At 34.7% G+C, this 15,896-nt stretch overlaps 1 long non-coding RNA gene across 1 annotated transcript in view; it reads left to right on the top strand.

The window, feature by feature from the left end:
- Positions 1-2,316: 2,316 nt before the first annotated feature.
- LOC129404172 (uncharacterized) overlaps positions 2,317-15,896 on the top strand; it is a 34,559-nt gene continuing 20,979 nt past the window's right edge. Inside the window, exons 1-2 of the long non-coding RNA XR_008629707.1 lie at positions 2,317-2,406; positions 6,035-6,143. This is a non-coding gene — a long non-coding RNA (uncharacterized LOC129404172). The remainder of the gene's footprint in view (positions 2,407-6,034; positions 6,144-15,896) is intronic.

The following is a 15,896-nucleotide window of genomic DNA, read 5'->3' on the forward strand; positions in this document are numbered from 1 at the left end:
TACTAGGAGCTTTATTTCATACTCTCTGGATCTCGGCCATTGATGAGATTATATGGCGTCAGTGGCAGTTTGTGCGTATGACTGCCAAGCTACTGGAAAACTGGGGACCTGGGGGAAGAAGCCCAGTCCCATTCCGAGTGAACTTGGAGATTTCAGTCATGGGTCCCGCATACCTGAGTTTTTCTGCAGGTTCCCTCATAGGTAAGACCAGTCTGAGGTTGTGTATGTAGAGTAGCCTTGAGCATGGCTGTGGTTAGGTGCTGCTTATGGCGGGGAGGGAAACTCAACCCAGTACCCTCTGAGTTGCCCTGGTAAAGACATCCTGGCATGGGGTCAGGACCTGTTGGGTTTTGTTGTTGTTGTTGTTGTCTTTTTTTTTTTTTAATGAGTGCAAGTCTCTGTGTGCGGTGATATTTTGTTGTTTTGATATGTATTTTCCTGTTGATTAGGGATATAGAGCATCTTTTCATATTTATTTTGGCCATTTGTATTTCTTCTTTGAATAATTTTCTGTTCATCTAAACAGAAAATGATATCAATGATAACTTCTTGTCTTAAAAAATCCCTTATTCTTAGGATCAAGGACACTAAATGTTGAATTAAGAAAAGTTATGATGTAATTACAAGAAGAGATATAATTATAAGATAAGGGGAATAGAATGTATTCATATATGTGTCAAAGATAAACACACAAAAATAAACTCACTGAATACCACACAATTACACATATACACAGGTGTGTCAGTGCACATGTAAATCCAAATACTTAATAGGTAAAAAGCTTAATTTGGAGAACAGCTGTGTTTGACACATTGTTTGGGGTGGTGGTATCTTCTTTTGTTCACACATATTATACACAAATGTGATATATATGTATATATATCTATATCTATAGATATCTATAGATATAGATATAGATATGTTTTGCTTTTTGGGTCACACCCGGCAATGCATAGGGGTACTCCCTGCTCATGCACTCAGGAATTACTCCTGGCGGTACTCAGGGGACCATATGGGATGCTAGGAATCAAACCCGGGTCAGCTGTGTGCAAGGCAAATGCCCTACCCCCTGTGCTATCGCTCTAGCCCCCACAAATGTGATTTATTAAGAGAAAATTTTAGAATATTTATAATTTAAAATGGTATATATATGTGTATATATATATATACCCTTACATTCTGTTTACTACATAAGTTTCTACTAAGTTTATCAGTGCTATTTGTTTATATTCTTAATTTGATTCTGTCTTACCATAACACATAGGCATTTCTGTTATAATACCATGATATCACTTATCCAGCAGTCCCACTCTTCAGTTTATGTTCAAAAGAAAGCAGGGCTTCACATAAAGAAACTGTGGTAAAATGCACATGGAATATTATTGAGTCTCAAATAAGAAGAAAATCCTGGTACGTGGTAAACACAGATGAACCTGAAGGAAATAATCATACATAAAATAAAACAATATCAAAAAATACAAAGACAAGGGCTGGAGCAATAGCACAGTGGTTAAGGCTTTTGCCTTGCACGCGGCCAACCCAGGTTCAATTCCCAGCATCCCATAGGTCCCCCGAGCATCACCAGGAGTAATTCCTGAGTGCAGAGTTAGGAGTAACCCCTGTGCATTGCTGGGTGTGACACAAAAAAGAAAAAAAAAAGAAGTAAAAAAATACAAAGACATTGATTTATAGTAGGTGTTTAGAATAATCAAATCAATACCAACAAAATGTAAAAATTTAGTTATCAGGGGGTAGAGAAAAGTTTTAGTTATATAAATAAAGACTTTTAACTTGCAAAATTTAATTGTGAATATTCAAGTATTCTTTAACAATAACATGTCAACAATACCATTAAAATTTGCACTGTAGGGGCTGGAGCAATAGCACAGTGGGTAGGGCTTTTGCCTTGCACTCGCCCACCCGGGTTCTATTCCCAACATCCCATCTGGTCCCCTGAGCACCTCCAGGAGTAATTCCTGAGTGCAAAGCCAGGAGTAACTCCTGTGTATTGCCGGCAGCGTGTGACCTAAAAAGAAAAAAACAATTGCACTTTAAAATGGTTAAGATGGAAATTTTAATCAATGTGGTGCATTTGCTTTGCTTTGTCTTGAGCTTATGGGCCACACCCAGCAGTGCTGGGGGCAGGAGAGGGGCTTCTTCCAGACCAGTGCTAAAAGGTGACAGGGACAGAATATAGATCTCTTGCATGCAAAGCATGTGTTCAGTCCTTTAAATTATCTCTCCAGCCTATAATGTGTTTTTTATAAGTTAATTTAAAATTCATCATTTTTAATTTTATCTTGGGTGTTTACTTAGCAGTACTCAGGACTTCTTCCTGGCTCTTTGCTGAAAGATCATAACTGGCAGTGCTCAGGAGCTATGTGGGATGCTGGTGTTCAAAGCCAGGTAGGCCGTGTTCAAGGCAAACACCTTACTTGTTGTACTACTGCTTCAGCCCTGTGATGTCCTATAGTTAAGTCTCAACTAATTTTATTTAATACTTTAAAAAGGGATAGATTGGGGTTCAATTTCTTATGAAAATGCAATATTTTTCTTGGAAGAGTCTTCAGTAGTACATCTATATCATTAAAGAAATATTATGTTAGATCCTAAAGATAAAATTAAAACAGGAATATTTCATTAATGATAAAGATGTATTACTGAAGAATCTTCCAAGAAAAGCATTGAATTTCATAAGAAATTGAACCCCAATCTTAAGTATTTCTGCATTTGATAGTTTCCCTCTAATTCTTATTTTCCAAAATGGCAGATTTGCAAGTGGCTTCTAATTCTAACCTCTATTTTCAAGATAATGTAAGCATTTATTCAACAAATCATGCCAAGTGCTTATTTGTGTCAGACACTGTACTGAGAACTAGGAATTAGGGATTTGGTGTTAGAAGTCATAGCCCTAGGAAGTGTATTTTATAACAGTGGAAGAAATTAGTAAATTATTAGCTATTGTACAGCATCATTACAGGCTTTAATAGTAATGTGAACAGAAGGTTATGAGAGCACATCAGAAAAATGCTTTACTTAGCCATAAAATGGGAACATGGAGGATTATTTGGAAAGAACTATGTACAAGCATTAATTGAACTGAAACTTGAGGAGGAAGGCTCATATTAAACTTTTTAGAAGGTGTGATGGAGAAGTTTGAAGAAAAAGTTTGAAAGATTAGAACACCTCTCTTAGTATGTGCAAAGTATGGAAAGGTAAAAGAAAAAAGTCCTATTCAAATATCTTCAAACTGTTTTATAGAATTAGGACAACAAAAGAGTGAAGTGAGAGCCAGAAGAAAAGATAGAGTTGTCTTAGTTCAAGAATAGCAGGATGCTAAAATTTTTGACAATTCATCAGAGTTAAAAACTCATAAAGAACATCATAATTATAAAACCTTAGTTTAAAAAACATTAGTGAAATAATCAGTTTAGCATGCTGAAAAATCATTGTAAATTTCACAGATAAGTTAAATGGGCAAGATGGTGAACCATAAAAGTGTTTTGTGAGCCCAAAGATTGCTCTTTCCCGTTTTTGCAAACTGCCTGTCCAGAAATTCTCTCTTTGATAGATTTATCCCAGTGCCTAAATTCAGCTGATATCCAAGAAAGAATATGTTTCCTCCCTGATCAACTTACCTCCTGATTAACTAACCTCAATGAATTCAAGGAAACCAAAATCCCAGGAATACTTCAAAAGATGGAAGCTTTTTCATAACTTTATTGAATCTTCTTGACTACTGCATAGTTAATGTAAAGAGCATAATAATCTAGAATCAGAGTCTGCTTCTTTACATATCTAGGCTGGCTTCTTAAATAAAGCCATCATCACCAGTATTTATTAAACATAAAGATGTATAAGTTGGTATTGATTGTTATATTTCACTAGTGTTTTAATTTATTCTCTAAATTATATGTCTTGACTTAAAGTTCCTTGAGTTTGCTTTGAGGATAATTTGAATAACTTATTATTTGAATTTATGTATTTTTGTTATTAATAAAATTCCCTGGCTACATATTGTGAACACACACATTCATTTATACTTATGCTATTGAAAAAGAAATGAAGTGGAATTTTTTCAGTAACATTTAACTTTATAACTTGATATGCTATATTAAGACACAACATTTAACTTTATAACTTGATATGCTATATTAAGACACAAAACCCCATTCAAACTAAAAGAATTATTTCATTGATCCATTGACAGGTCAGGCCATTCATGAACCAAAATTCTGGTGAATAGTTTAAATTGATGTTTTTCATTTGATCTTTGAGAAGGTTTGGATTATTTAATATATGGGAGGATTTATATATGAGATGATAACTTATTGGTTTTTAAACCTTAAATTGGTTACTTATTGAACATGGTAGATATAATGTGTTTTTCATCAATATACTGTACTATAAATCTGCAGTATTTTGCCATTTACTTTAAAATCAGCAAAGCAAGCAAAATGTTCTTAAAGTAGTTTATGTAGTCAGCAGTGGCCTTCCAAACTGGTCAGAGATTGAATACATCATTCTATTTTGGATAAAGCAAAGTGTACATAAATTAAAACTCTGTTTAATGTTATCTTCATTGTAGTCTCTGACATTACCAACAACATTTTACTGTAAAAATTATGAAAAATTCTATTATATATAGTCAAGATTAGTAAAATAAATAAGCAGGTAAAAATTAATTGTGAATTTTTAATATGGTTTATTATACAGAAAACACAGAGTTCACAGAAAATATAAAGCAAAAATATAAATTTTTAGTTTTATGAATAATTATTTTAGTACTTTTAATTACTTGGAACACATAGCTAATTTTGGAGAGTGTTTGGGCCATATCCAGTGGGGTGTTTAGGGTGTAGAGGAATCAAATCACATTTGACTGCATGCATGATAAACACCTTGCATACTATGCTATCTCTTCAGCCCCACATAATAGGGATTCATTCTAAAGCAAAAAGTCAGGAGACTAGTACAAAACTTGTACTTGCTGTGGAAATACCTAAAGTCAAAGGTCACTTACACTTTTATCATTGAAGACTTTTATTCTATATTTCAGACAGAATATGAATTTCAAAAGAAGAGAAAACTTTTTTTAGAACCTTAAAGAGATTATTTGCTTTATATTAGAAAACATTATAAATACTGCTTAAGATACTGGTTAAGCAGTAATAAATATTGTAATGAGTATCACAGTAAGTATTATGATAAAACCTCTATGGATGTTAAAAAGTAAAGACAGAACACTTGTTCAGACAAAATTAAGTATAAATGAAACATTAATTTATTATTGAAAACATATGAAGGTTGTTATTTTTTGAGAGGCCACATCCAGCGATGCTCAGGGGTTATTCCTGACTCTGCACACAGGACTTATTCCTGGTGGTGCTGGGGAAACCAAATGGGATGCCTGGGATCCAACCTAGGTCTGCTGCGTGCAAGAAAAATGCCCTATGCTGTACTATAGCTCCAGCCCCGCATATGAAGTTTTTAATCAAGCTAGAAGCAAACAAACCTTTCTTGATCTAGTAGATGGCAACGATAAGCTCCATGAGTTCAAGCTGAACTCAATGCCAAGTTCTGAAAAGTTTGTCTCATCATTTAGAAGAAGTTTTTTTAATATTTCTTATAAAACTTGTTTCAAGGTTATGAATTCCTTAAATCATGGCTTGTCCCTGAAGATGTATATTATTTCTTCAAATATGAATAACAATCAAACTGGATAGTGTATTCTTGTTGAGGAGTTCATTTTATTGAGTTTCTGTATTATGTCCATCCATCCTCTGGCTTGTACAGTCTCATTTGATAGGTCTGCTGTGAATCTAATGGGATTTCCTTTGCATGTATGTTCTTTGTTTATATCTTGCTGCTTTCAATATTGTTTCTTTTTTTGGATTTTGTTATTTTGAGTAGACCATGTCTTGGAATTTTTTCTAAAAATTTGAGTTAGGTTTCACTGGGACCATTGGGACAACCTGGATTCTGGTACTTGTATTCCTCAGCTCTGAAAAATTCTTTTTTTTTTTTTTTTCAGGGGAAGTGCTGAACTTGGCAGTGCTCAAGATTTACCCTTTGTTCTTTACTCACAGATCACTACTAACTGGGTTGGGAGGACCATAGGCAGTGCTGAGGATTGAACCTAGGTAAACAGGGTCTAAGACAAAACACACTGCCTGCTCTAATATATCTTCAGGTTGTAATCTGGACTTATTATTCATGGTTTCTTTAACTATTGGTACTTCATTGAATTCACCTTCATGTTCTTCAGGGATGCTAATGAGTTTTAATGTTTTTTCTTCCCAATTAATTCCACAGTTTTTAGGTGTATTGTTCATTCTTTTCACTTTTTCCATCTTCTGTTGTTTTCTATAGATTTCCTGTATCTCATCTTGGAGCTCTTCAATCTTTGTCCCACTGTTACTCTTCTGCTTAGACCTTTTTCTGGTTATGTATACATATATACATATACATATACATATACATATACATATACATATACATATACATATATATATATAAAACCTACCATAGTCTTCATTTCTGTCAATTCTTTTTTTTAGGGGGTGGGTGATGAGAAGGGCACACCTGGCACAGTATTTACTCCTGACTTAGGAATTATTCTTGGTGGTATTGAGGGGATATTATGGGATGCCAGCAATCAAACTCAGGTTGGCCACGTGCAAGGCAAGTACTCTACACTTCCACAGCCTCCCTATTTCTGTCATTTTTATTAAAGTTTTCTCATTTGGACTTCCATATGTTTTAGTGCATTGCTAACTACCAGCTCCATCATTTTCTTGAGCCCATAAAATGAACTCACCTTAGTGTTACTAAAGTCATTTTCTGAGAATTTTCAGAGCTTGGTGGTGGTATTTGAACATCCTATGTAATTGCTTCATTCATTGTACTTAATGGACTTGTAGACATCTTCCCCATGAGATTTTCTGTACTCTTTCTGTGCTGAGGGTAAACTTTGTAGTTAGCTCTTAGGGAGTCTATCAGGGATTAGTTTGGGTGTTGTTCTTTTCCTTTACTACGTGTATTCACTCAGTGACAAGAAGTATAATTGTGAGCCATGTGAGATTTGATGAGTAGAGTTGTCTACTCAGGAGACTTGGCACTGGACCTGTTAATATGCAGAAGTAGCATGTGGACGCACCTGAGATCTAGCTGGAGTGAAGGAAATCTGCTTTCTGTTTCAAAATGATCCCAGAGGTTAGCTTGGTGATTAATCTCACCTGGAAGGGTCTACTCTACAAACTTAATATGAATATCAGTTTTATCAGATTTAGGGAATCATATAAAAGGGTTAGCAAAGAGACTGGTGATTTATAATTTCATGGTTATATCTTCACTATATTACAAATATAACAAAGAAAAAGTAAGTGAAATAGCTGTTTTCACTTGTTAGCTACTTGTTTCACTTTAATTTAAAGTGAATTCCATGTGAAATGTTAAAAGTACCTTAGATTGTTTTATGCAGTGATTATATAGTTAAATAGATCTTTCATATAAATGTGTCAAGTTTTATTCATTTTAGATTCAAATGATATGAGAAAAATTCATTCTCAGGGGAGATGGGTGGAAGAAAAATTGTTCATTCCAATTGCAATGATTATGAGCATAGATAAAAGTCAGAATTTTAGATTCTAACTCAATTTGATTTCTATAGTAAAAAAGGAGAAGTGGAAACTAAAAAAACCACATTAAAAACAAAAATGCTTTCAATAATCATTAATGATTCTTATCCTAATACAGATAACATCAATGAGATTAAATAATGCTAATTTTAAACAATAAATTTGAAATATTAAATGAGACAGTTTTATTTAAAATTTGAGATATAGGGGGATGGAGCGATAGCACAGCGGATAGGGCATTTGCCTTGCACTCGGCCAACTCGGGTTCGAATCCCAGCATCCCATATGGTCCCCTGAGCACCGCCAGTAGTAATTCCTGAGTGAAGAGCCAGGAGTAACTCCTGTGCATCGCCGGGTGTGACCCAAAAAGCCAAAAAAAGAAGAGATATAAAACATCTCACTTATATACTGCAATTAACATAAAATTATAGTCTTATTGATAATAATAAAACTGAGACACACTCCCAAAACTTAAGTACTTAAATTCTCAGTATCCCATGAAAAGGCTTCACTCTCTCTCACTAGCGCTCTCTCTCTCTCTCTCTCTCTCTCTCTCTCTCTCTCTCCTCTCTCTCTCTCTCTCTCTCTCTCTCTCTCTCTCTCTCTCTCTCCTGGTGGGATATATTGATATTGCTTAGGCTTAATCCTGCCCTGACTCTGTTAAGAGATTATTCCTAGTAACAGTCAGGGAACTATTTATGGTGTTGAATTTTGAACCTGAGCCCATCACAAATCTCCAGTAGCCCCTGAGGTCTGTTTCTAGTTGGTACACAGCAGCCCCTAGGCAGTTACATGCTCAAACTCCTGGTCTTCAACACCTACCTACAACTACTAAAAATTAGTGCAAAGGTACTCAGTCCACTTCCAAATCTGTATACAGTTTGCCTTGTAACCTTATTTGAATTTGGTACACAGCTGTTCTTGATCAGTTATAACTGTGTACTTCTATTTGACATCTTGGTCTGCACAAACTGGGTATACAGATGCACTGCACAGTGGCAATCTTGAACCCAAATTTGCCTCCAATCTTTCTTCAAACATGACAAGTTGCCTCCCTAACCCCACCCCATGCACTCATGAACTCATATTCCCGGTTGCTAACCAGGTCTACTAAAATTCAGTGCATAGATAACCTAACTTCCCCGTGATTTAGAATATTAATTTCTAGTCAAGACCTACTCGAATTTGGCACTATCACTCTTTACAGCACTCTCAACTTAACACCACAAAATATCACAGGGGTCAGTTTGACATTGGTAATGCAGTTCCTGCTCAGATGCAAATCCCCTGCTCTGCTTAGTGCTACAGTGCTATTGGGCACTCATGAAATTGAGCCCACAGTTAATGTTGAGGCAACTGGACTTGGACACCATACCCACCCTAGGCTCTAGCTATGGTTGCATTCAGCACTACTGCAGCTATATCCAGCTATAATTCTTGAAGTGTACTTAGCACTGCACTGTAGCACTGTAGCTTTATTGTTCATTGATTTGCTCAAGTGGGCACCAGTAACATCTCCATTGTGAAACTTGTTGTTACTGTTTTGGGGATATCCAATACGCCATGAGTACCTTACCAGGCTCTGCCGTGTGGGCCGGATACTTTCGGTAGCTTGCTGGGCTCTCTGAGAGGGATGGAGGAATCGAGTGTACTTATAGTCACAAACTTCCAGAAGGCATTTAGGAACCACAATCATTACTTGGAATATGTGATTATGAAAACCTGGTTGGTGCTATGTTCAACTTGAACAGAGAACTTCACCTCAATATTTTCAGAGTACCAGACCCAATTGAGGCACAAAATAAAAAGGAAGGAATTAAGCCACACTGTTTAACAGAGAAAAATTCTAGGAAAAAATCCAAGTACATTAGATCTTTCTAAACTTCCAATGAAAACTCGAATTAATAACTGTAATTATGATCAATGGGGCTGGAGCGATAGCACAGCGGTTGGGCTGGCGTTCGGCTTTCATGCGGCCGACCCGAGTTCGATTCTTCTGCCCCTCTTGGAGAGCCTGGCAAGCTACTGAGAATATCACGCCCGCATGGCAGAGCCTGGCAAGCTACCTGTGCATTTTGGATATGCCAAAAACAGTAACAATAAGTCTCTCAATGAGAGACGTTACTGGTGCCTGCTCAAACAAATCGATGAGCAACTGGATGACTGATCTAATATCTGATCTAATTATGATCAATGAGGAAACAACCCGAGTGCCCTAAAACAGATGACTGGTTAAAGAAATTTTGGTACATAAACACAATGGAATACTATGCAGGTGTTAGGAGAGATGAAGTCAAGAAATTTGCTTATAAATGTATAGACATGGAGAGTATCATGCAAGTGAAATGAGTCAGAAAGAGAGGGACAGACATAGAAGGACCACACTCATTTGTGGAGTATAGAATAATATCACATGAGGCTGACACCCAAGGACAGTAGATACCAGGGCCAGGAGGATTGCCCCATAGCTGCAAGACTTAATGAGTGGAGGGGAGAAGGCAGATGGAATATAGAAGGGATCACTAAGAGAATAATGGCTGGAGGAACCAGTTGGGATGGGAGATGCGTGTCAAATGTAGATAATGAACCAAACATGATGACCTCTCAGTGTCTGTGTTGCAAACCATAAGGCCCAAAAGTAGAGAGAGAGCATGGGGAATATTGACTGCCATGAACGCAGGGGGAGGGTGGGAAAGGGGGGATATGCCGGGAATATTGGTGGTGGGGAATGTGTACTGGAGGAAGGGTGGGTGTTTGATCATTGTGTGATTGTCACCTAAACATAAAAGCTTGTAACTATCTCACAGCGATTCAATAAAATAAAAAAAATAATAAAATATGCTCAGTGAAATAAAGAACTCAATAAAAAACAATGTCAATATGATAAGAGAAAGTACAAGAACAATCCAAACAGAAATCACTGAATTAAAGGAAATAGCAGTCAGGACCTGGGAACTTCAAATGTTTGAATGCATGATTTGCATTCCTGAAGCTCCGAGTTCAATTTCTAGTACCTTCTGACCACTTGGTATAGCCATAGTCACCACAAGCACTAGAGGTAATGAGTAGCACCTGTCAGACATAAGCAACGTGAAAATGAGGAATAACCTGTGCACCTAGGAAATAAAGAAAGTGTCATCAACACAAAAGCCAGGAAAATCAAAATTATATCAAATTTTCTTTTCAGACACAATGCTTTAATGGTAGAAATAAATCACAGAAAATATTTGGAAAATCTCAAACATTTGAAGATGAAATAACTGGTTATTGAATAACTAATGAGACACTAAGGAAATCAAAGAAGGAAAAAGGGGTGGTGTGTTCTCAAGGTGAATAAAGGATCCAACACACTGTGGTGGAGGGATATTATCCCTTTTATGGTGGTTGTGATGTGACAACTAATATACTTTGAAAAGACTTAAAATTTTATTCCTAAACAAATAGTAATATAAAGCTGTGTTTATAATCAATGAATCAAATTCATAAATAAGCAATTTTAAGAGTCAAAGTACAGAGGCAATAATTAGCAAATGATGTTAAAATCAAAGATAAAACAACAGATAACTGTTTCCAAAACAAAATGCTGTGTTCTCTACATTAAGCTATTACAACTCATCTATGGGTATGATGTAAACTTTAGATGTAGTTACTGTGCTTTAATGAATCTCTTTTAATTCCTCATTCAACAATGTTACTTTGGTAGCTAGACATCAACTATGGCAAGAGTAAGCATACTAAAGAAAGAAAAAAACTATTGCTAGAATTCTATTTGTTTTCCTGGAAAGTTGGTTCTTAAACACTTACCAGCACATTATTGACAATAAATCCTAATGTGAAATGTCCTAATGTGGAATATTTATTTGAGATTATTAAAAGTATAGCACTGCAAGATAAAAGTTGGGTTAATACATAAAGCAGTATATACAATACTAAAATGTTTTTATTTATTTTAAATAATGTTCTTCTGCTGCATATAACTACTGTAAATAATTATGAGTCCATGCAAGCTATTTGTACAAGAAAAAGAGTAAATGCCCTTATTGTTTTTGTTTATTTACCATGAGAAGAGAAATAGAGCAACTCTTGAATATTTCACAAATGAGTTATTTCTATTTTTGACTTGTAAAAATATGTGGTGGATTTGGATTAGAATATTGGAAGTCTGAAACAAGTGAATTATGAAAAACTTTGTAAACCATAATGTTTAAATAAAGTTTAAAAATGAATCTTTTTTTTCCAGTTTAGAGATTAACATTGTATATCCAGTGCTAAATATAAATAGGTAAAGACAAAAGAACCAGTCATGTGCTACAGGAATTGTCCTGAGAAAGCTGTATACAGATAATATCTGACAGTGAATTCCTTCAGGATAATTATTTGATTTACTTATATATAGATCAGGTTTTTATTTTGAACTACATTTTCTTGAGATGGTGCTGTGCAATGGCCAGTGAAAATGAATAAGAGAAAATAATGGAAGCAATAAATCACTATAAAATATTATATCAAGAAAAAAATAATTCTTACAAAACTTTACCTTGAGCATATAAGTTTAACTGTTGATCAGTTTATGTTAATATTCCCTTTGTATTTGGTTTTAGTACTAAACATTAAAATATATTATGATTATTAATGCATGATAACACTTATTGTGTTCCTGAAAAGCAAAGAACATGCATACATCTGTAAACAAAAGCCAAAGGTCGTTTAAAATTTGATGTAAGTCATATTTACTACATAATGTGATGCTATTTGCTGCTAATCTAAAAAAGTAGCATATGAGATACAATAACAAATAGTACATGAGATACAGTAAACCTCTAATGGATATTTTTTAAATGTAGTTCAATATATTTTATGTGGATAATTTCCATTTTTAATTGGAACTTTTATGCATTCTTATATTTTTCTATAGTTTATCGTGATCATCCAAATACCACTATATTTAAACCTATTTTTCTTATTCAGTCACACTAGTATCTATTGTTGGCATTAATCTTTTTTCTTTATTAATGACTTGGAATTCTGACTCAGAATATTGTGTTGCCACTGAATAAGTCAGGCATAAGGAAAGGAATTCTATTTATAAATGCATCTACTGCTAATCTAAAATTAATAGAAAAGAGGTGCAGAAAAAGCACATGACAGTCTTACAGAGAAATATTAATGTAGTGAAATATATTTACTTTGTTACCTAAAATGTGACAGTAGTCCCTTAATCTATAAGAATAATCTCTTCTGCTGTAGCAGCAAATAAAAAGAAAGATGCATATTATGGATTCTTTGAGTATGAGCATATCACTCTACTATAATATATCATGCTTCATTGTGACACATTCCCCCATTTGTCACTTTCTGTCATGTTACTGTATCTCAAAAGATACAACATTGCCCAACCTCTTTTTTCCCCCCATAGCATAGCAAATGGACACCAACTGTTTGACACTGAAACAAAACTATTTTAAAATGAGGTAGTCATAGCCAAAAACTATTTAAATTTTAAGAATTTGATTCTAGAGAAAGTAGCTATTTAAATGTGTATTTGTACAGGTTGAATATCCAGTAGAAAATTCCCTTTCCTTGTGAGCATATTATTCTTAAGCAGTAAGGATTCATTTCTTGCAATTTGATTGCACTCTTAAAAAGGACTACCTCTTTGTATCATACAAAAAAAAAGGGTTGATTTTTAGCCTTTAAAAATACTGACCTAATCAAACTGAATTTTTCTGAGTTTATGCTTAAGTATTTAAAGTCAAAGCTTTAAACTTGACCTTTGTAGAAACACGTCTATCCTCACCCCCCTCTTATACTCGACAACATGTTAGAACTCAGGCAGTAGAAGCCACAAGATGTGCAGATCTGTCAGCCATCTTGCTGATGCTGCTTCTGAGAGCTGATGCATTCTGATCCAGTAAAACTCTGCCAGTATTCCAGATACATTTATATAGAACAAGATAAAATGCTTTAGTCAAAATTGTTTTAATTCACCAAATTTTCCATATAATCTTGTTCTATCAGTTTTTATGCAAATTAAGATTTTCTGCTATCAATGGCTATCTCAGACTAATATGAAACTTTTTTTTTAATTCTGCCACATAACTTCGCTTTTTGGAATTGTTTTATGTTTTACTATCAGGACAAAGGATGGATCCCAAATTTTGTATTGTAGGTCAACAGACCCTTCATTCAGATTTGATATCTGGCATTGCTTTCTCACTATTTTAGGTACTATACTAAGGATTGGGTGCAGATGTTCTGTGATTTAAATCGAGCTTGTTATTATTAGATAGATTTTTGATTGATGATTCTTTATAAGAGACTGATTTTTGGCTTCTGATTTAAAACATAGTGATTGAAACCACATTGTATAATTTGCAAATTTTATTGTTTATTTACTAAATAATAGTATTTACACTAAATATGTTAGAATATTATAACCTTAAATTGATAGAATAGGAGTTGGAGAGACAGTACAGGGGCAAGGCACTTAATTCCTAAACATAGAGCTAGGACTACAGTCTTGAGTACAGCTGGGTTTGGTCCAAAACCAAGCCCCCTCTCTATATCTAAATAGTATTATGTCAGAAAATAAATTATGTGTTTATGAATGCACTAGTTTTATGTAAATATGGAACAAATTATTTTGTTTTCATTTGTGTAGTTAATACCTATTGTAATAAGAGGTTTGGGTGGATTGTCATGGAGAAAATTTTATGTGACTGGATTTTGTATCATTTGCAATATTTGGCTCAGTGAAAATAATTCCTCTAGGCTCATTCCATTCTAGGGTCACCTGCATCTAAATTCTAAATTCATAAATTCTCCACTTTATAGCATTTCAACCTAGGGTTGCCCATGTTCTTTAAGACAAATTTTTTTTTCCATTTTGTTCTGCCTCCTTCTTCTCTGTCTCTGTCTCTGTCTCTGTCTCTCTCTCTGTGTCTCTCTCTCTCTGTGTCTCTCTCTCTTACTCTCTTCTTCATCCTCCTTAGAATTAGTATTTTCCCTCATTAAAACTAATTAATTTACTTCACATCATGAAAAGCAAGATGATTTATCTGCTTGGTGATCTTCATACTCTTATACTCTCCCATAAATTGGGGTCTTTAATGTCATAATTTTCACATAATTAGATTCAAACACTATTAGAATTTTTGTTACATATCAGAAAATATTTCTTTGTTGCTCTTTAAGGTTATACATATATATTTGTTTCGGTGTGCAGATGTGTGTATGTGTGTGTGGATACACATCTGTGTGCTGATGGTCTCTTGGATAGCTTGGTTGGTCTATATATTCATAGCATTTTCATTTTGTGTTTTGCTTCAGAAATCCTTTTTTCTCTTCCACAAGAATATAAACTATAATTATATATTTTATCAAATAATATTGTACTTTTATTACTTACATGTAGCTTTTTAATCTATATAAAGCTTTGTTATGGGTATTGGTTAAATATACAACTCCATTTTCTTTTCAAAATGCCTTCTTATCTTTTAAAAGATTATGTCAAGTGAATAAATTAGATAGATTTGAGCTACAAAAGTGAAGTCATTAAACATGATCACAATATGCTTTGCAAGCAAACTACAACACATGGACCAATAAAATGTAATTATCCCCTAATTATCTCTTACTGTTTTTACTGTCACTTCTCAGATAGCCTAAATTTTAACTTTTTTTCTGGGGAGATTTTGTTCCTTAAGTGAGTGTGGGAGGTCACCTACAAACATTTGGAGAAAAGTCCTAAAGAACACCAGATCATTGTCATGCTCCAGGATCAGATGGCTGTAGGAAAAACCAATCCTAGAATATCACCTTCTACAGACCAGAAAAACAGAAATTCCTCAAATTTTGAAGGTCATGGCAAGCACTGGAGGAGGAAGGAATAGAATAAGGGATATGCCTCAATAATAATAGCATAATATAAAATGAGATAGTGGGGCAAGGGATTAGCAGAGTATGCATGTACTTGACTTGTGGCCACTTCTAAGGCATGCGAGTGAGACTTTCATCACCATTCTTCTCCATCCATGTTTATCTTTTATTGGGGTGTATATAATATTTTTCTTTGGGGCTCTGGGAAGTGTTGGGATCTCAGATTTTCAGATCATGTGGTTTCTGTGCTGCTATTCAGCTATGTTGTTGGAAGGTGCAAGCAGTTTTATTAATACCCAACAAATGGGTGAGGCTATGTTACAGTAGCATTTTATTTATGATAGACAGCCCATGGGGCACACAAAGTGCATTGTCCTT

The sequence above is a fragment of the Sorex araneus genome, chromosome 4 (genome assembly GCF_027595985.1).
Source record: "Sorex araneus isolate mSorAra2 chromosome 4, mSorAra2.pri, whole genome shotgun sequence".
NCBI lineage: Eukaryota > Metazoa > Chordata > Mammalia > Eulipotyphla > Soricidae > Sorex > Sorex araneus.